The sequence below is a fragment of the Acipenser ruthenus genome, chromosome 10, assembly GCF_902713425.1.
Source record: "Acipenser ruthenus chromosome 10, fAciRut3.2 maternal haplotype, whole genome shotgun sequence".
NCBI lineage: Eukaryota > Metazoa > Chordata > Actinopteri > Acipenseriformes > Acipenseridae > Acipenser > Acipenser ruthenus.
Window position 1 is genome coordinate 22,988,732 of NC_081198.1, and position 20,038 is coordinate 23,008,769.

The 20,038-nt window shown below is 44.9% G+C and overlaps 4 non-coding genes and 3 pseudogenes across 4 annotated transcripts; all 7 read right to left on the minus strand.

Annotated features, from left to right (window-relative positions):
- Positions 1-4,566: 4,566 nt before the first annotated feature.
- LOC131738563 (U2 spliceosomal RNA) lies at positions 4,567-4,664 on the minus strand (annotated as a pseudogene).
- A 584-nt stretch (positions 4,665-5,248) lies between these two features.
- LOC131738498 (U2 spliceosomal RNA) lies at positions 5,249-5,425 on the minus strand (annotated as a pseudogene).
- Positions 5,426-11,399: 5,974 nt separating this feature from the next.
- On the minus strand, positions 11,400-11,590 carry LOC131739229 (U2 spliceosomal RNA). Its single transcript, XR_009330396.1, has one exon. It is a non-coding gene; the product is annotated as a U2 spliceosomal RNA (small nuclear RNA).
- A 592-nt stretch (positions 11,591-12,182) lies between these two features.
- On the minus strand, positions 12,183-12,386 carry LOC131738502 (U2 spliceosomal RNA; annotated as a pseudogene).
- Positions 12,387-17,977: 5,591 nt separating this feature from the next.
- Positions 17,978-18,168, minus strand: LOC131739129 (U2 spliceosomal RNA). Its single transcript, XR_009330296.1, has one exon. It is a non-coding gene; the product is annotated as a U2 spliceosomal RNA (small nuclear RNA).
- A 612-nt stretch (positions 18,169-18,780) lies between these two features.
- On the minus strand, positions 18,781-18,971 carry LOC131739130 (U2 spliceosomal RNA). Its single transcript, XR_009330297.1, has one exon. It is a non-coding gene; the product is annotated as a U2 spliceosomal RNA (small nuclear RNA).
- A 586-nt stretch (positions 18,972-19,557) lies between these two features.
- Positions 19,558-19,748, minus strand: LOC131739131 (U2 spliceosomal RNA). The gene has a single exon (XR_009330298.1). It is a non-coding gene; the product is annotated as a U2 spliceosomal RNA (small nuclear RNA).
- Positions 19,749-20,038: the final 290 nt, after the last annotated feature.

The window sequence follows — 20,038 nt, forward strand, 5'->3', positions numbered from 1 at the left end:
TCACTCTCACTTTCACTGTCGCTTTCGCTTTCCTCCCCCACGGACTCAATCCTTATGGCATCATAACGAGAGCCGAGGGGGAGTGCTGGCGCTTGTCACGGCTGACCCCGAACCAGTTATTATGTGTAGTAAGAAATTGGATTCCTTTGCATGGAGAATTTCAGTGGCTAGAGTTCACGGCTCCTCGATTGATTCAGATTCAGTTGTATTAAGTCTGCCCACTAATAATGTAGAGCAAAATAGGTATTGTGGTGTTTGCAGAGCCGACCCGAGCTGAACCCAAGACAGAAGTGGAGTCCTGCTGGGAACGAGCTGAAACATTGGACATGGACTAGATGATTTAAAAATGAAATGTATTAATGAGATGATATGTGCTGTAACCATTTGTAATGTTTGAATAATCTTTAGTCTGTAACAAATACTGTAAAGTACTCTCTCTGTAAGACCGTATAACAGAATCTGGTACAACTTGATACACTGGCCGGCCTTGAGCAGTCTCTTATTAAAATTGGCACGATTCCCAGAATTTAGTGCTGAAATCTCTGTTAAGACTTTTCAGCTTGACTACAGAATAATGCTGTACTAATAGATGTATGTTAATATGCTTGTTTTAAATGGTATAGATTGCTGTGGTAACATATAATCATAGGTAGTGATAATTATTGTTAGTATGAAATACTATGAACAATTTTTATGTATAAGATCATATGATTCACTTTGCTTAATATGATAGCATACCTGAAGCTGTTTTCTATCAAGATGAGCATAGTTAAAAACAGAGTCCTAATTCAATGAAAAGAATTACTGTGTGCTTACATTCAAGAATTATAACTTCTGAATATAAAGGGAAAAGGAGTTAGGAGTATTCTTAAGGGAAAGAAAAAAACAGAAAAGGATTAAAAGACCTCGCTTTGAGTAGGTTTCTGTTTGTAATTCAGTTTTAAAATAAGTAGGTGAGTAAGAACAACCTAGAGTAAAAGCAGACTATAACTTAAGACAAATAAGCATTGTCAGAAGATACACCACAAATAGAGAGCAGAAAAATTGAATAAAATCCTATTGTAATATTGCGGATATACTGCTGCTAGCAGAAAGTAATAAGGTTAGCAGCCATACGCTATAAGAAGTAATGTACTAGTTTGACTCTGAAGTTAAAAGACGCAGCATAGAAAGATGTTGTGTTTAAAATACAAAATAAAAGGATTGAATAAATAATGAAGAATAAAAGCAGGAGATTTTAGGAGAGTAAACTCTATGTGACCTGTCTTCTTGAGCTCTCTATCAGCCTGCCCTTGGAGAAATTAATATTAGCTGCTGGAAGGCCTCTTTGGTGGGAAGAAGCCGGAATTTTTTTATCAGAAGGCTTATAGTATCAGGCCGGACTGCAAAAATAGGGAGTTAGAACGGATGGTCTTAGCACCTAAGATAGTTAGTTGCCGGGCGGAACAAGCACGTAAGATACAGGTGTAAGGAAAGTTCTAGGGAACATTAATCACTATTAAACTTGGCAAGAAAAGAGGTGTCTTCAGCAAGCTGGTTTTAGCCAGTATGTGTATAGCTGAAACATACAGGGTCATCTGAGTGTCAATTAAGTTCAAGCTACCAGGGGCCCATAGGAGAAAACATTACAGCTTTACAGCTCAGTAAAATAGTTAGGTTTTCCATAAGGAGAAAACTCTACATTAAAAAGATATAAGATGGAAGTTCCCTATAATACCTGCTAAACACACACCTGTAAGGAAAGAAGGAAATTAATTTGAGAGTGAGATGACATGAGGGAATATATTTTTGAAAGCCAAGTTCATGTAATCAATTATAATCATTATAACTATAACTGCTATATTATGATATAACTATTGGTGTTACATATATTCAAACACCACTCTTTTTATAATGCACCCATATTAAGTAGTGAATCAAGGTTGCAGGGATTTTGTGAACTCTGCTTCACCTAACTTTTCAGATGAAGGAGGGGGGCCAAGAATGAGTGGATGAGAACATGGGCTAGTGTTGATTTGTTGGCATATGACTTTAATTCAGTCTGAGGAGTTGGTTGAATTCTTTAGAGATTACTGTTTGCCAAGAGATAAGGAGTGTCCATATAGATTGATGACTGGATCTAATTGGGGCTTCCCATTGCTTTCAATAGGACGAAAATTGTATAAAAACCCTGGGCCGATCACACTGAGACCACCACACTCAAGCTTGGCAGAGCCACGTGGTCCATCCTTTGCAGATCTCTACAGAACAGTCCTTCTCTTTTGTTCACGCTACTCTTCCTTATAATAGGAGGTAAGCATATTAATGGTATTATTGTATCTCGCGTTTATTGGTTATATTGCTATGAGGTTTTGAAACAATGTTTTAGTATTAAGAGTGTTATATTGAATGTGCTAAAACATAGCAGTGGGTGCTTGTAGGCTTTGTGCTTAACCAGCCTGAGGGCTGCACTGAATACATATAATTGTATTATGTTATTGAAGTACTAAATGCTGAAGCTTGTAATCAACTTAGCATTGCTAATTATTGTTACATGTTTTCGGGTCTTGGTAGTATGCGCAAACTACTAAACCAATATTAAAGGCATTTTAATAAAACGAAGGAGCGCTGATGTTGCTCTGATTCGTAAAACTTTGAATAAATGAGTGATTTTCTTGATTAAATAAAAAGGTTTTAAGGACACACCGCTCGTCCAGTGCTCGAACATAAACCACTAGGAGTTTTAAACATCTCTGTCCTCCTTAACGTCTCCCCTGAGTTAAGAGTGTGTGCAGAGCGAATAATATAATAAAAGAGAACGTGAAAAGTGAAAACGTGACACGCTGAGAGGGCCCTACTCAGGGGGGGGCGCTGCTGGGTCCGGGCTCCCTCCCTGCCTCGTGTTCTGTATCAGAGGAGCTACTGGAGGAGCTAGTGGAGTAGCTGTTGTACTCTCTCTCTGGGCTGGGGGAAGGGGTCCTCGTAAAACGGGACATGTCTCGGGGGCGGGGGGGTGAGGGGGGTGCTGGTGATGATGGTGGTGCTGGAGTCTGGGTTTTGGATACTGTTGGTGGTGATGTGGACTGATCTTTGTTACTTGCTCCCTCTTCCTGCTCAGGCCTAGGCTTGTTCGTAGTTGCCTTGCTGGCTCTGGCCATGTTGGCATAGGAAGAGGGGCAGTCCTTAAACAGGTGCCCCTTCTTTCCACACAAATTGCACTGCCTCTCTTCTCTGCAGTGGCTGGTCTCGTGGGGGGCGCCGCAGTTCCTGCACTTGACTACAGTACATGCGGCCGCCAGGTGTCCTAATTCCCCACATTTCCTGCAGAGTTTTGGCATCCCATTATAGAATACCAGCCCTCTGTTGGGCCCTAACACTATGGAGTTTGGAATGTGGCGGACGCCTCCAATGCCCGATGGATCAACATTGAGGCGTACCAGCCACTTTCTGGCTCCTGTCCAAACCCCATCTTCGTCTGTAATTTTCCTCCCTTCTGATGACACCCTCCCATAGCGGTTAAGCCATGTTGTAATATCATAGTCGCTAACAGCCTCATTGAAAAATTGGACAGTAACAACTTTCATTTCTCTGTCTGTCAGTGCATCCACACAAAATTCTTTGTATGGAGCGAGATATTTATTCTCCCCCCAAAAGGACCACATTTCTTGTAACTTTTGGGGGTTCCTAAAACTGACCTCAAACACTTCCTTAAGCCCTGGCAATTTCACCAAACAATTCAAGTCAGAAGGGGAAAAACCCATACCCCTCTGAAGAATGGTCCGGCTGAACTCCAGTCTCGTCAGTCCTGGTTCCGTTTCATCTTGCTTGTTTCTTGTGAAGCGCACCGCATTGTGCCTCCTGGTCTCCTGGGTTGGCCGGAACGCCATCCTTCAGCTGGCTCCTCCGATTGGGGTGGGAGAAGCCTCTGGACGTCCGGGTTGTCTCTCTCTACGGAAAAGAGACAACGTAAGCAGCAAATCTGGGCAGTTGAAGGAACTATTACTTTAGTCCCTGAGGAGATGGTCGCCTCGCAAGAGGGACCCCCTCCCCAGGTGAACGGTGTCCTTCCCTGGCGGAGTAGGGGGCGCTGCTTGGCACCGAGACCACGTAGGAAGAATCGTGGCTGTGACGCCTCTTCGGGGTCCGGGGCCGCCCTCTGCTCCTCCCAGATGGCGCCCTCTGCTGGGCGCCTGCTGCTCTCTCGGTCTGGATCTCGATTACAATCAAGGGCTGGGGATGAGGTCGTCTAGGTCATCAAAGGGTCCTCAAAGGTCGTCTGGATGGTAGGTCCTCCTTCTCTCGAACTCCAGGAACGTCTGGAAAAGCCGGAACCGCCTGAAAAAGAAAAAAACTGGAACCGCCTGAAAAAGAAAAAACTGCACTCAACAGTCAACAAAATCTTGAAAGACCCTCGGCTTGGATTGGGCAAGCCAAAACCAGACTGAGCATTAGTCTTCCAAAAAGTTGCCGAGCTGAAGAAAGCCAGTCAAAAATAAAACAAATTCTGTTCCTCCTCACTCGAACAAACCTCTCACAGACCCTCGGAGGGAGCGGGCAATGCCACTACCCTCTAAGCCTTAGTCTTAGAAAGATTTATTCGAACTGAAGAGAAGCCAGAGTATCAGATATTAAACTGATAAGAACAGATACTACACTTGATCTTAGCCAAAAGGCCGAGAAGCGATGGCGACTTGGCCCTTGCCCGGGGCCCCCCAGCCCGGACGGCACAGGGGGATTCAAAGGTGGGTGCAAAATTTCAAGCACAAGCAGACCCCCAAAAAACGGGCTGCTGCTTCCAGAGGGGAAATGTGCAATTTAAGCAGGAGAAAACAAAGCAAAAACACACACATAACACCAAAAACAAAACATAAACTGGTGGAGTGCGTCTTACAAATAGTCATGCCAAGCTGCTATGCTGTGCAAGGTTGCCTTGGGTAACTACAACTGTGCCTCGCTGGCTGGCTGGCTTGCTAAGAAGGTCCTGGCATAGGGACATGTTCCACCACACTTGTCTGGTTAGCTGCATGCTCCCAGGAAACAACCTGCTGCTGTCTACATCATCACCACATGTGAATAAAAGAAAGAAAGACAGCAAGAAAGAAAGAGAGAAAGAAAGAGAGAAAGAGAGAAAGAAAGAAAGAGAGAAAGAAAAAAAAAAAGAAGTAAAACGGCGGGAAAACTTGCATCAACACTGGCACTCTCCCTCCAGCAGGGGTAGACAAAATGCTCACAGGAGAGATCCAGATCTGACTTTGACCAACGTTAGAGAAAGGTGTGCACCGTTCCCGGAGGTACTGCAATACCGGGCCGATGCGTGGAGTGGACGGAGCAAGCCCCTGTTCCATCTCCCGATTCCAAAAATCAATTTAATATATGGTCCCCTGATAGGGGACGTATCAGGTATTAAACTGATAAGAACAGATTTTTTTTTTTTTTTTTAATTTATTTTTACAATCAACACAATACACAATTACAAAACTAACACATACAATTCACAATAACAATAGTTAACAGGCACCTCTAAAACACGTTTGTACAAAAGAGTGCATGTCCTTAAATAAAGTCCTCATCCTGCCTTGACAAGCCCAGACACTCCAACCTAGCACCAGCACTGCCCGGCCACTTCTCCCACCGCCAGATCCTCTCTGCTTCTTCACGCCCCCTCCTGTTGACATCACGCAATACATAGTCCCGTATGGCCCTTTGGCCGATCTCATAGGTCACACGGCAGCTCAAGGTCTCAGATTTCAAGACCAGGATATTCCTTGCCTTCCACAGGGCCTCCTTAAAACAGTTCACCACACACCAGAGCTGCCATGAGCCTTCCTCCTTCTTCTTTGGGCCATACAAAACCAGCTGTTCCTCCAACAGGTTGCCTTCCATCCACACAGCCAACAGGGGGGACGCCTTTCTCCACAAGTGCCTGGCAGACTCGCACTCCCACAACAGATGGCACACCGATTCCTCCACCCCACAGCCCTGAAAAGGACAGCTAGGGGTCTTGCACATCCCTCTGCCATGCATCACCGCTCTCACCGGCAACACCTCATGCATGATAAGCCAGGCCAGGTCTTTATGCTGGTTCATCAAAGCAGGATGGGCAGCATTCCACCACACCTTCTCTGGATCACCTACTGCAACCCTCTTTATAGGACATGTGGTCACACTCTCCTGCACAAAAGAAAGCAGTTTTCTTGGTTTTAAAAGCAGGTCTTTGTCAACCTTCCCCGTCAGTTTCCCCTTTAAGAACTCTTTAAACACTGCATACCCAAAGGGAGGATCAAAAACAATCGGGACAGTAAGGGGGATCTTTAAAATTCCTAGAAACCTTAAAAACGCCCCCATAAAAAACCTCACAAACAAAGCCCCTTGACACTCCCCTCTTAACACCAATTCAACATGCCTGCAAACTGCGTGAACATATAAAAACGTTTCCAATTCCGGAAGCCCTTTACCACCCTTTAATACCCCTTTACACACCACCTCTCTCTTCAAACGCTCCCACTTGGCACCCCAAAAAAACCGAAACATCTGCCTTTTTAAAACTGTGATAACAGCCCTGGGGGGTGGGAAGACCACTCCCACATACAGAAGCAAGGGGAGAATGACCGCCTTGACAATGAGCACCTTCCCCTCCAGTGTCAGGCTCCTCTGTGTCCACAGCCCCATTTTCTGGCCCACTTTCTTTGAGACCTCCACCCAATTGCTCAGACCAGATCCTGTGGCGTCCATCCTTATACCTAAAACTTTTATAAAATCAGTTTTCACGCATACCCCAACATCCGGTACCCCCTCCCATCCCCCAAACAACATGCACTCCGACTTCTCCTTATTCAACTTGGACCCGGAGGCCACACAAAAACACTCACACTGCCACAACACTCGTTTAATTGCTCTCTCACTCACACACAACACATTCACATCATCCATATACAAGACGCACTTTGCCTCAGCTCCTCCACCCCCCGGGATAGCCAGCCCCCTGATCACCTTGTCTTTACGGAGGGCCTGAGCCAAAGGTTCCATACAACAGATAAAAAGCAGGGGGGACAGCGGGCAGCCTTGTCTTACTCCACTCTTGATATCAATTTGACCGGATAGCTTCCCATTGATACTCACTCTACTCCCTATATTACTATAGAGGAGACTTACCCACTTGACAATTTGATCTGTAAACCCCATTTTTCTCAAAACCTGGAGCATAAACTCATGAGAGATCCTGTCGTATGCCTTTTCCAAGTCCAAATTCAAAAGGCATACCGGCACCTTACGGTCCTGTGCAAAAAAGACAGCATCTCTCAGTAAGATAAGGCTATCCGTAATCTTCCGCCCTGGAACGCCACAGGTCTGATCCGGATGGATCACCTCTTCTATCACCGTCCTCATTCTGCAAGTTAAAATCTTAGAAAAACATTTGTAATCCACATTTAAAAGGGTTAGAGGTCTCCAGTTTGCCAGTTCCTCTTTACAGTTCTTCTTAAAGACCAGCACTATAATCCCCTGTCTAAAGGATGCCGGCATCTCCTCCTTCAGCAAAGTCTCATTGAACACCCTGGTTAAGTCCGGCCCAACCAAGTTCCAACAGGTCTTGTAGAATTCTCTGGGCAGACCATCCCCGCCCGGCGTCTTCCCGTCCCTGAAAGACTCCATAGCAGCAGCAGCCTCCTCCAGGGAGATCACCCCGTTCAATACCTCACCCTGACACACCCTCCTCTCCAACCCCTCCAACATATCACTCACCATGCTCTCATCAATCACCTTCCTTTCATACAACTTGGTGTAAAACCTCTCAGCCACATCTATCATGCCCTCCGTCTCCTTCCTCACCACCCCACTCTCATCTCTCAACCCATACAACACCTTACTGCCACTCATCACTTTCTTAAAGAAGTACCTAGAGCACTTCTCGTTCTCCTCCAAATGCCGCACCTTACTCTCCACAATCACACTCTCGGTTCTCTTTACATGCAGCACTTTTAATTTGTTCTTAATCTCACACACATCACTCGCCACATTACACCCCATACTCCCCAATTCATACATCCTATTCAACTTCCTTTGCAACCGGCTCACCTTCTTTCTCTCCATTTTTGCCATCCACACCCCCACTTCCACAAAAAACTTTTTAATTTTATTTTTTATACACTCCCACCACTCACCCACTGAATCAAACATTTCTTTCAATGACTGCCACCCCTTGTACCTCCTCTCAAACTCACTCATAACATCCTTATTCTTTAACACACTCACATTTAACTTCCACACCCCTCTCCCCACCACACACACCCCTTCCAGTTTCACCTCCGCACACACCATCACATGGTCAGAATAAAACACAGGCACACACACACATGCCACCCACTCCACTTCCTTTGAAGAAAAAATAAAGTCAATCCTAGAAGCCCTCACACCCGTTGTATCCGACCACGTGTATCCCGATAGCCCTGGATACAACCTCCTAAACCCATCTACTAATTGAGCATCCTGCACAATACTCCCCAACATCTTAGAGGTTTTATCCAGCTTCACACCCTCACCCTTCCTATCACTCACGCTTAACACACAATTGAAGTCCCCTCCCCAAATCACAATCTTTGATGTTTTCACAAACACCCTCAGTTTCTCAAAGCACTCAACCCTTTCATGCTTATCTGGCGAGGCGTACACATTTATAACCCTCACCTCCTTCCCCATCCACTCCACATCCACTACCACAGCTCTCCCACACTCAACCACAGTTTTACTTTTAATCTCTATATTTTTATTTTTGAATAACACAGCCACACCTGCATTCTTACAACCATTTGCCCCTGACCACACCGATGCACCATACACCCACATACTCTCAAATTCCTTATAAGCTTCTCTAAAGGGGAGACCACACTCCTGTAACAGCAGCACATCTGCCTTTACACTACCCAAAGAATCTAAAATCATTTTGCACCTATCCTTACTCCTCACACTCCTCACATTAATAGTTGCTATGGACAACGCCATCACAACACTCAACCAAATTATTAGTGACCTTACCATTCTGAATTTGAAGACTCCTCACCCACTTCACCCGCAAAAACCTTCACCCCCATATTGTCTAAAAAGGAATCACTACCACCCTCCCCCGCTCTCCCCTCTCCCCTCTCCCCCATACTCTTCTCTCAAGGACCCAACAGAGCTCGGCGACGAGCAGACCACCTCCGCTCTCCTGACCCCTCGTTTTTTTTTTTTCCTCCTTTCCACCACCCCCTCCGTCCTCACACCCCCATCCCCATCCGATTTCCTTTTACTTGGACCCTTCTCCTGATCCATCCCACTCTCACCCTCCTCCCCTTCTTCTAATACCTCCTCGCCCTCCCCTGCCCCATTCTTCCCTGAGCCCCCGGTATCTTGTGCCGCTCCCCCCCCCTGACTCCCTCCCCCCCACTCCCCCCTATTGATCTGCACCTCCACCACACTCCCTGTGTCACTATCCTCATACTCCCCTTCTGACTCTGATACTGCAAGGTCCCCGGCTAGCTTACTTCTCATCCCCCCTTCCCCCCCATGCTTACTCTCTCCCTCTCCCTGCTCACAACTCTCCATCCACTCCTCCCCTCCCCCATGCTCACTACCCTCCTCCTGCCCCACCCCTTCACCCTTCTCCCTACCCTTCCCCTCTTCCTCTCCCTCCCTCGCTTTCTCCTCCTTCCCTCTCTCCCTCTGTCCCTCCCTATCCTCTCTTTCTCTCTCCTCCCTCTCACTCTCCTCCCTCCCCCTAGTCCTATTTGCAAAAGAGTGGGGACAATTACTAAAAAAATGCTCTCCACTCCCACACAAATTACAAGTCCTTTTCATCTCACACTCACTCGCCACGTGCCCCTCCTTCTTACAAACAGTGCAAATGATTTTTGTGCACCCAGCTGCTAAGTGACCCATCGCCCCACACCTCCTACACAATTTAGGCTGCCCAAAATAATGCACATAGCCTCGGTTATTCCCCAAGGAGATCTCCGATGGTATAATCCCATATCCCTCATACCCACTCCTATCCCTCTTCAAACTTACACGCACCCTCCAGGCTCCTGTCCATACATTATCACTATCAGTTACCTTTACTGCTTCCTCCACTGAATTACAGTACCTTGCTAGCCATGTACATACATCCTTACCCTCCACCATCTCTGAACCCATTCTAACTATCACCACCCTTTTTGATGTGTCTGTCAGAACTGTCAGCTGAAACTTCTTCATCACCTCACTTTGAAGAGACTGTTCAAACAGCCCCTGGCACCTCTCCATAGACTCTCTCTTACAAAAACTAACATCCCATTCATTCCCCTTCCCCACAGAAATCAAACAGTTCAACTCTTCAGGCTTAAATCCCAATTCCTTCTGCAGAATTTGCCGTGAAAACTCAAGCCGGTTTAGTTCAATTTTCTCCACCCCAACCATATACTCGGCTTTAATGCCAATCCTCAAACAATTAAAGCGACGCTCCGAAAACTTCCGGAAAGCCATCTTGATCTACACTTTACAACCAAACAAGAAACACAGATATAATAGAACAAAAGGCCCAGATAAGGTGCCCTCAAAGGGTCCCCCTTACCTGAAAAAACAGCGAAATACTTACCGAAACAGCCCCAACAACTCTCTCCTCAATAGGACCTCAGCTACCAGCAAACAATATTGCCACCGTTTACCTTACCTTACCTTACCATACCGTACCGTACCGTACCTTACCTTACCTTACCTATCTCTTCTCCAATCAACTGCTGCGGACAAGCCACACACACTTGATCTTAGCCAAGAGGCCGAGAAGCGATGGCGACTTGGCCCTTGCCCGGGGCCCACCAGCCCGGACGGCACAGGGGGATTCAAAGGTGGGTGCAAAATTCCAAGCACAAGCAGACCCCCAAAAAACGGGCTGCTGCTTCCAGAGGGGAAATGTGCAATTTAAGCAGGAGAAAACAAAACAAAGCAAAAACACACACATAACACCAAAAACAAAACATAAACTGGCGGAGTGCGTCTTACAAATAGTCATGCCAAGCTGCTATGCTGTGCAAGGTGCCTTGGGTAACTACAACTGTGCCTCGCTGGCTGGCTGGCTTGCTAAGAAGGTCCTGGCATAGGGACATGTTCCACCACACTTGACTGGTTAGCTGCATGCTCCCAGGAAACAAACTGCTGCTGTCTACATCATCACCACATGTGAATAAAAGAAAGAAAGACAGCAAGAAAGAAAGAGAGAAAGAAAGAAAGAAAGAGAGAAAGAAAGAGAGAAAGGAAGAGAGAAAGAAAGAGAGAAAGAAAGAAAGAGAGAAAGTAAAAAAAGAAGTAAAACGGCGGGAAAACTTGCATCAACACTGGCACTCTCCCTCCAGCAGGGGTAGACAAAATGCTCACAGGAGAGATCCAGATTTGACTTTGACCAACGTTAGAGAAAGGTGTGCACCGTTCCCGGAGGTACTGCAATACCGGGCCGATGCGTGGAGTGGACGGAGCAAGCCCCTGTTCCATCTCCCGATTCCAAAAATCAATTTAATATATGGTCCCCTGATAGGGGACGTATCAGATATTAAACTGATAAGAACAGATACTACACTTGATCTTAGCCAAAAGGCCGAGAAGCAATGGCGACTTGGCTTGCCCGGGGCCCCCCAGCCCGGACGGCACAGGGGGATTCAAAGGTGGGTGCAAAATTCCAAGCACAAGCAGACCCCCAAAAAACAGACTGCTTCTTCCAGAGGGGAAATGTGCAATTTAAGCAGGAGGAAACAAAACAAAGCAAAAACACACACATAACACCAAAAACAAAACATAAACTGGCGGAGTGCGTCTTACAAATAGTCATGCCAAGCTGCTATGCTGTGCAAGGTGCCTTGGGTAACTACAACTGTGCCTCGCTGGCTGGCTGGCTGGCTAAGAAGGACCTGGCATAGGGACATGTTCCACCACACTTGTCTGGTTAGCTGCATGCTCCCAGGAAACAAACTGCTGCTGTCTACATCATCACCACATGTGAATAAAAGAAAGAAAGACAGCAAGAAAGAAAGAGAGAAAGAAAGAGAGAAAGAGAGAAAGAGAGAAAGAAAGAAAGAGAGAAAGAAAAAAAAAGAAGTAAAACGGCGGGAAAACTTGCATCAACACTGGCACTCTCCCTCCAGCAGGGGTAGACAAAATGCTCACAGGAGAGATCCAGATCTGACTTTGACCAACGTTAGAGAAAGGTGTGCACCGTTCCCGGAGGTACTGCAATACCGGGCCGATGCGTGGAGTGGACGGAGCAAGCCCCTGTTCCATCTCCCGATTCCAAAAATCAATTTAATATATGGTCCCCTGATAGGGGACGTATCAGATATTAAACTGATAAGAACAGATTTTTTTTTTTTTTTTTTTTTCTTTTTTTTTTTTTACTGCTCAGAAATTAGTCTCACTATTTTCCCAGAAATTAACAGACCACATATCTTCATCACAGTTTTCCCAATTATTCATATTCACATTATTAAATTTTATTTACACAAATTTCCCTTCCCAGCCTCCCCCAACCTTGATTAAATGCTACCTCCCCCATCTTCCTGATTTCCAACTTACATTCTAATTTCACCCGTGATTTCGTTTCACAAACCAACTGTACTACCGACTTCCCTTGTTTCTTTTTTTTACACTGCTCATTCCTATCCCTCCACACAATTTCTTTCCCAATACTAATAATTCCCCAAATTACTCTCCCAACTTCACTCCCCATCCCTTCCAACCCTTCCCCCCATAATATAAATTCTGGACTTAAATCAAGATTTTCTTTAACTAACCTTAATAACTTTTTAATTTCTCCCCAAAAACCATTAACCAGATGACAACTCCAGAAGGCATGCCATACCGTCTCCTCCTGCGGACACCCCCTTGGACACCTGCCGTTGAGAATCTGACCTTCCCTACGCAATCTTTCTCTGACAGGTAACCTATCTAAGGCCACCAACCAATTCAAATCCTTTATTTCATTTGGCTGATTTTTTAATTGTATTGCCCCCCAATTAATTTTCCTAGCACCTGCCTTCCTCACCCCCGATAGTAGCATTTTTTCTTTTAAAACTTTATACATTTTCTTATGCTCCTCTACCAAATCATCCTTGAGCACCTCTGGGTGTGCTCTTAAAAATAGTGACACCTTTTCATAGTGCCATGGTAACTGCTCAGCCTTTGGTCCCACATTATCCCATGACACTAAACCTTTAACTAAAAAAGCCCCCCAAAGTTTCATAAAATAATATGCCTTATGCCGTACCTTTTCCTTTAGTATTTTCACTATAAAACATACAAACAAAATCTCCAATTTCAAAGGAATAGACACTATACCCCTCCCCCCCTCTTCAATCTCCAAATACATGTGTTCCCTTTTAACCGGTTCATACCTGCCTCCCCAAATAAAGGAAAACACTAACCTTGTTAAAATCAATTTATACTTAGTTGGAACAGGAAAGACTAGGGCTAAGTAAATCAAACCTGATAAAACATCAGCCTTAACAACTAACCCCTTACCCGTAATACTAAGCCGCCTAGTTTTCCATAAGCCTATTTTTTTCCTCACCCTTTCAATTTTTTCCTCCCAATTCTTTCCAGCTGAATCGCTGTTATAAAATTTAACTCCTAGAATTTTTAGCCCATCATTGCAAATAGAAAACCCGTGCCTTATGTCTTTCCTGTTCCTCCAACTACCACAGTACATTATTGCAGATTTTCCCACATTAATTGCAGACCCTGTAGCTTCACAATATAACCCCAACACCTCTACTATCTTGTCCAAGCCCCTATCTGTGGTGAAAAAAACAGTAGTGTCATCTGCGTACTGAGCCACTTTGGCCCTCTCTCCACCTCCCCCAGGGATATGCACCCCTTCAATCCCTTTTTCTTGCCTTAACATCTCTGCAAAAGGTTCAATGAATAATACATATAACAATGGAGAAAGAGGACACCCTTGCCTAACCCCTCCTTTCTGCTTCACTGAGGCACCCAGAGTTCCATTAATTTTAACCTTACTACAAACATTATTGTATAACACCTTCACCCAGGCCACAAAATTATCCCCAAAATTCATTTTCTTTAACACTTTAAACAAAAAATTATGATTCACCCGATCAAAAGCTTTTTCTTGATCCAAACTTAAAATCCCCAAAGCCAAATCTCTATCTTCTGCCCAACTAATCAGATCCCTTATTAAAGATAAATTGTAAGACCCCGTCCTGCCTCTCACCCCACAAGTTTGGTCCTCACTCACCACAACTCCCATCACTTCCTTTAATCTGTTAGTTAATACCTTACTTAAAATTTTGTAGTCCACACATAATAATGTTATTGGTCTCCAGTTTCTAATGTCTCTCTTATCCCCCTTTTTATATATTAAGTGAATAATCCCTGTCTTCATTGACTCACTAAGCTCCTTTCTCTTAAAAATTTCCTTATACACCTCCACCAAATCCTTTTTAACTAAATCCCACAGTGAAACATAAAATTCTTTCGGAAGCCCATCCCCCCAGGGGTCTTATTCCCCTTCATAGCCAATAAAGCCCTCTCTACTTCTGCCACTTTAATTTCCCCCTCCAATTCAACCTTATCCTCCTCACCCAACTTTCTCCCTAATTTACTTAACAACACCTCACCCTTCTCCTCGTCCACAACTCTTTCAGCAAACATCTCCTTGTAAAAAGAACACACATGATCAAACACTTCCTCCTTTCTACTCACTACCTTCCCTTCACTAGTGACCACACCCTCCACCCATTCTCTTCTTTGTTTTTGTTTGACTGTCTGAAAAAAATATTTTGTTATTTTCTCATCTTTCTCTCGCTCCTCTTCTTTTGCTAAGAAGGCAAATTCTTTAACTCTATTCACATAATACTCCTTAATTTCCTTCTTTGCCTCTATAATTTCTTCTTCTACCATTAACCCCCTATTCCTTTCACCTATTAGCCTTTGTAACCTCCTATTTACCCTCCTCACCACTCTTCTCTCCTCCTCTCTCTTCTCCTTGGAGTACCGTCTGCAGAATTCTGCTAGATTAACTTTCAATTTCTCCCACCAAACTAAAATATTGCTAAACCCCCCCTTAAATTCTTGCCATAATTTATAGAATTCTCTCAAACTCTTCACAAATGTCTCGTCCTGTAGTAAACTAATATTAAATTTCCCAAACCCCTTCCCAATATTCACTGTACCCCCCTCTATTGACATCACTACCATATCATGGTCAGACCCCCAACATGGTAAAATCTTACACTCTTTAACCTTAATCTCTTGTGAAGTGAAAAAATAATCTAACCTGCTTTGATGCCCTCTAGTGTTCCTCCATGTGTACCCCACTCCATCTTTATACAACCCTCTATATGCATCCTTTAATTTATAATTTTGAGTTTCTTTTAACAGATATTTCCCTGTAAAATCCAGCTCAGCTCCCCTTTCTGTACTATCTACCGAAGTATTAAAATCACCTCCCAATATGACCTTTTTGTTAGTATCTAACAAAAACACAAAATCCTTGAAAAACTGTAATCTTTTGGTAGGATTGCATGGTGCATAGATGTTAATAAGCCTATATTTCTGCCCCCCATCATACCATCTACTACCATTAATCTCCCTGGTACCACTGTTAACACATTTTCAATAATCATTTCACTACCCTTCACCAGTACCCCCAATCCATCAGAGTGTACATTACCCACACTCCAAAATGAAACCCCCCCAGTCCAGTCCCTTGAGAACTTTTTGAAGTCCATTTCATCCCGAAGGTGACACTCTTGCAAAAAACAAATGTTAAAGGGCATCAATGCCAAAGACAAAAATATTTCAGCTCTTTTCTCCCTGTCCCTTAAACCCCTTACATTTAAAGTTACTACCTTGAAGTCCATCAAAAAGAATTAGGGTTTCTCTTCCATTCCCATAACTACAGCAACTTTAGCTACATCATCCTGCTCCAAAAAATCCATTGAATTCTGAGAATCCACATCTGACACTGCCACCTCCTGACCACAAGGGATAGTCTGTGAATCTGCACTATTATTACTGCTGCCATCATCCTCCTCCTCTGATGGTGTCAGCTCAGGTATCAAAGGAGAGCTTCCTGCTTCTGAAGGCTCAACCACAGAAGTTTCTTCCTCTTCGAGTACTTCATAGGAATTAGAAGTGTCCACCAAATAAATTTTGTTTTCACTTTCTGCTAGCTCCTTACACTTCCTTTTGTTTGTTCTTCTCTTTTCAACACTCCACTTTCCTTCTTCTATAGGGACGGAATGGCCCAGAAGCTGACTTCCCTCTGCTGCAATACCTTCCCTAGCCTGAGACTCCATTTCTTCCCCCCAGGATGCACCAGAAGATCTAGCCACTTTCCCAGGTAAGTTGTCAGGTAAGTTGACAGGTAAAACCTGATTTATTTCTTTGTTTGTATTAGATATTTCCTCTACCTCCGTTCTCGCGATTGCTGTGACCTCCATTGCAGCTTCTACACCTGCCACCTCCTCCGCTGCTGCCACAACCTCCTTATCAGTTAAGGAGGCTGCCGGACCCTCCTCTTGCTGTTTCTTGTTTTTATACCTCCACTCCCTCATAACATCCTCAACGGGAGGTAGGTTCTCAAAAACCCCTGCATAGGATCTTCTTTCTCTGCAGTCCCTCCTGACATGGCTTGCATCTCCACAATTGTGACATTTTTTTGAATTTTTGCATTCATAGGAAAAATGCCCTTTCTCTCCACAATTAAAACATCTCATCTCTTCACAGTTCTGCTCACTGTGACCATACTTTTGGCATTTCCTACAAAACTGGGGTTGACCTGAATATAGGATGTAGCCATTAACCCCCTCCACCCTACACTTTGCAGGAGGATGTAAAAAACCCTGATGTCCATTCGGATCTTCCCTCAGGAGCACACTATATTGTCTCTGCCCATTCCACACACCCAAACCATCTCTCCTATATCTTGGCCCAGAAAGAATATCTACATATTTCGTCAGAAACAAATTAACACTTTGATCAGACACATTCATGTCAAACAAGTTAATTGTTAAAACTCTGAATTTTTTTCTTTCCCTAGACTGAACTTTAAATTGCTTCAAAGGTTCCACATTTTCTTTTTCCTTACAGGCCTTTAATAGAGATTTAAAACTCGGCTCACCCATCATGGCGACATCAAAGAATTCTTCCTTCCCATTCCTCTGGATGCCAAGAATCTCCTCCAAATTGATGCTTAGCAACTCCATAATGATGGTGCGTATAAATTCTTCTCTTTCTGGCATTCCTTCATCTTCCTTTCCACTACAATCAAATCTTGCGGTGTTCTTCACTCCAGCCATGTTGTCTCTCCTCTATCCCTAGCTCGGCACTCTCAACAATCCAGAGCTGCGGTCAAGCCACTTGCTTTAGATCTGAGCCAAGAGGCCGAGAAGCGATGGCAACTAGGCCCTTGCCCAGGGCCCCCCAGCCTGGACGGCACAGGGGGATTCAAAGGTGGGTGCAAAATTCCAAGCACAAGCAGACCCCCAAAAAACGGGCTGCTGCTTCCAGAGGGGAAATGTGCAATTTAAGCAGGAGAAAACAAAACAAAGCAAAAACACACACATAACACCAAAAACAAAACATAAACTGGCGGAGTGCGTCTTACAAATAGTCATGCCAAGCTGCTATGCTGTGCAAGGTGCCTTGGGTAACTACAACTGTGCCTCGCTGGCTGGCTGGCTTGCTAAGAAGGTCCTGGCATAGGGACATGTTCCACCACACTTGTCTGGTTAGCTGCATGCTCCCAGGAAACAACCTGCTGCTGTCTACATCATCACCACATGTGAATAAAAGAAAGACAGCAAGAAAGAAAGAGAGAAAGAGAGAAAGAAAGAGAGAAAGAAAGAAAGAGAGAAAGAAAAAAAAAAGAAGTAAAACGGCGGGAAAACTTGCATCAACACTGGCACTCTCCCTCCAGCAGGGGTAGACAAAATGCTCACAGGAGAGATCCAGATCTGACTTTGACCAACGTTAGAGAAAGGTGTGCACCGTTCCCGGAGGTACTGCAATACCGGGCCGATGCGTGGAGTGGACGGAGCAAGCCCCTGTTCCATCTCCCGATTCCAAAAATCAATTTAATATATGGTCCCCTGATAGGGGACGTATCAGATATTAAACTGATAAGAACAGATACTACACTTGATCTTAGCCAAAAGGCCGAGAAGCGATGGCGACTTGGCCCTTGCCCGGGGCCCCCCAGCCCGGACGGCACAGGGGGATTCAAAGGTGGGTGCAAAATTCCAAGCACAAGCAGACCCCCAAAAAACGGGCTGCTGCTTCCAGAGGGGAAATGTGCAATTTAAGCAGGAGAAAACAAAACAAAGCAAAAACACACACATAACACCAAAAACAAAACATAAACTGGCGGAGTGCGTCTTACAAATAGTCATGCCAAGCTGCTATGCTGTGCAAGGTGCCTTGGGTAACTACAACTGTGCCTCGCTGGCTGGCTGGCTTGCTAAGAAGGTCCTGGCATAGGGACATGTTCCACCACACTTGTCTGGTTAGCTGCATGCTCCCAGGAAACAACCTGCTGCTGTCTACATCATCACCACATGTGAATAAAAGAAAGAAAGACAGCAAGAAAGAAAGAGAGAAAGAAAGGGAGAAAGAGAGAAAGAAAGAGAGAAAGAAAGAGAGAAAGAAAGAAAGAGAGAAAGAAAAAAAAAAAGAAGTAAAACGGCGGGAAAACTTGCATCAACACTGGCACTCTCCCTCCAGCAGGGGTAGACAAAATGCTCACAGGAGAGATCCAGATCTGACTTTGACCAACGTTAGAGAAAGGTGTGCACCGTTCCCGGAGGTACTGCAATACCGGGCCGATGCGTGGAGTGGACGGAGCAAGCCCCTGTTCCATCTCCCGATTCCAAAAATCAATTTAATATATGGTCCCCTGATAGGGGACGTATCAGATATTAAACTGATAAGAACAGATACTACACTTGATCTTAGCCAAAAGGCCGAGAAGCGATGGCGACTTGGCCCTTGCCCGGGGCCCCCCAGCCCGGACGGCACAGGGGGATTCAAAGGTGGGTGCAAAATTCCAAGCACAAGCAGACCCCCAAAAAACGGGCTGCTGCTTCCAGAGGGGAAATGTGCAATTTAAGCAGGAGGGAACAAAACAAAGCAAAAACACACACATAACACCAAAAACAAAACATAAACTGGCGGAGTGCGTCTTACAAATAGTCATGCCAAGCTGCTATGCTGTGCAAGGTGCCTTGGGTAACTACAACTGTGCCTCGCTGGCTGGCTGGCTTGCTAAGAAGGTCCTGGCATAGGGACATGTTCCACCACACTTGTCTGGTTAGCTGCATGCTCCCAGGAAACAACCTGCTGCTGTCTACATCATCACCACATGTGAATAAAAGAAAGAAAGACAGCAAGAAAGAAAGAGAGAAAGAAAGAGAGAAAGAGAGAAAGAAAGAAAGAGAGAAAGAAAAAAAAAGAAGTAAAACGGCGGGAAAACTTGCATCAACACTGGCACTCTCCCTCCAGCAGGGGTAGACAAAATGCTCACAGGAGAGATCCAGATCTGACTTTGACCAACGTTAGAGAAAGGTGTGCACCGTTCCCGGAGGTACTGCAATACCGGGCCGATGCGTGGAGTGGACGGAGCAAGCCCCTGTTCCATCTCCCGATTCCAAAAATCAATTTAATATATGGTCCCCTGATAGGGGACGTATCAGATATTAAACTGATAAGAACAGATACTACACTTGATCTTAGCCAAAAGGCCGAGAAGCGATGGCGACTTGGCCCTTGCCCGGGGCCCCCCAGCCCGGACGGCACAGGGGGATTCAAAGGTGGGTGCAAAATTCCAAGCACAAGCAGACCCCCAAAAAACGGGCTGCTGCTTCCAGAGGGGAAATGTGCAATTTAAGCAGGAGGGAACAAAACAAAGCAAAAACACACACATAACACCAAAAACAAAACATAAACTGGCGGAGTGCGTCTTACAAATAGTCATGCCAAGCTGCTATGCTGTGCAAGGTGCCTTGGGTAACTACAACTGTGCCTCGCTGGCTGGCTGGCTGGC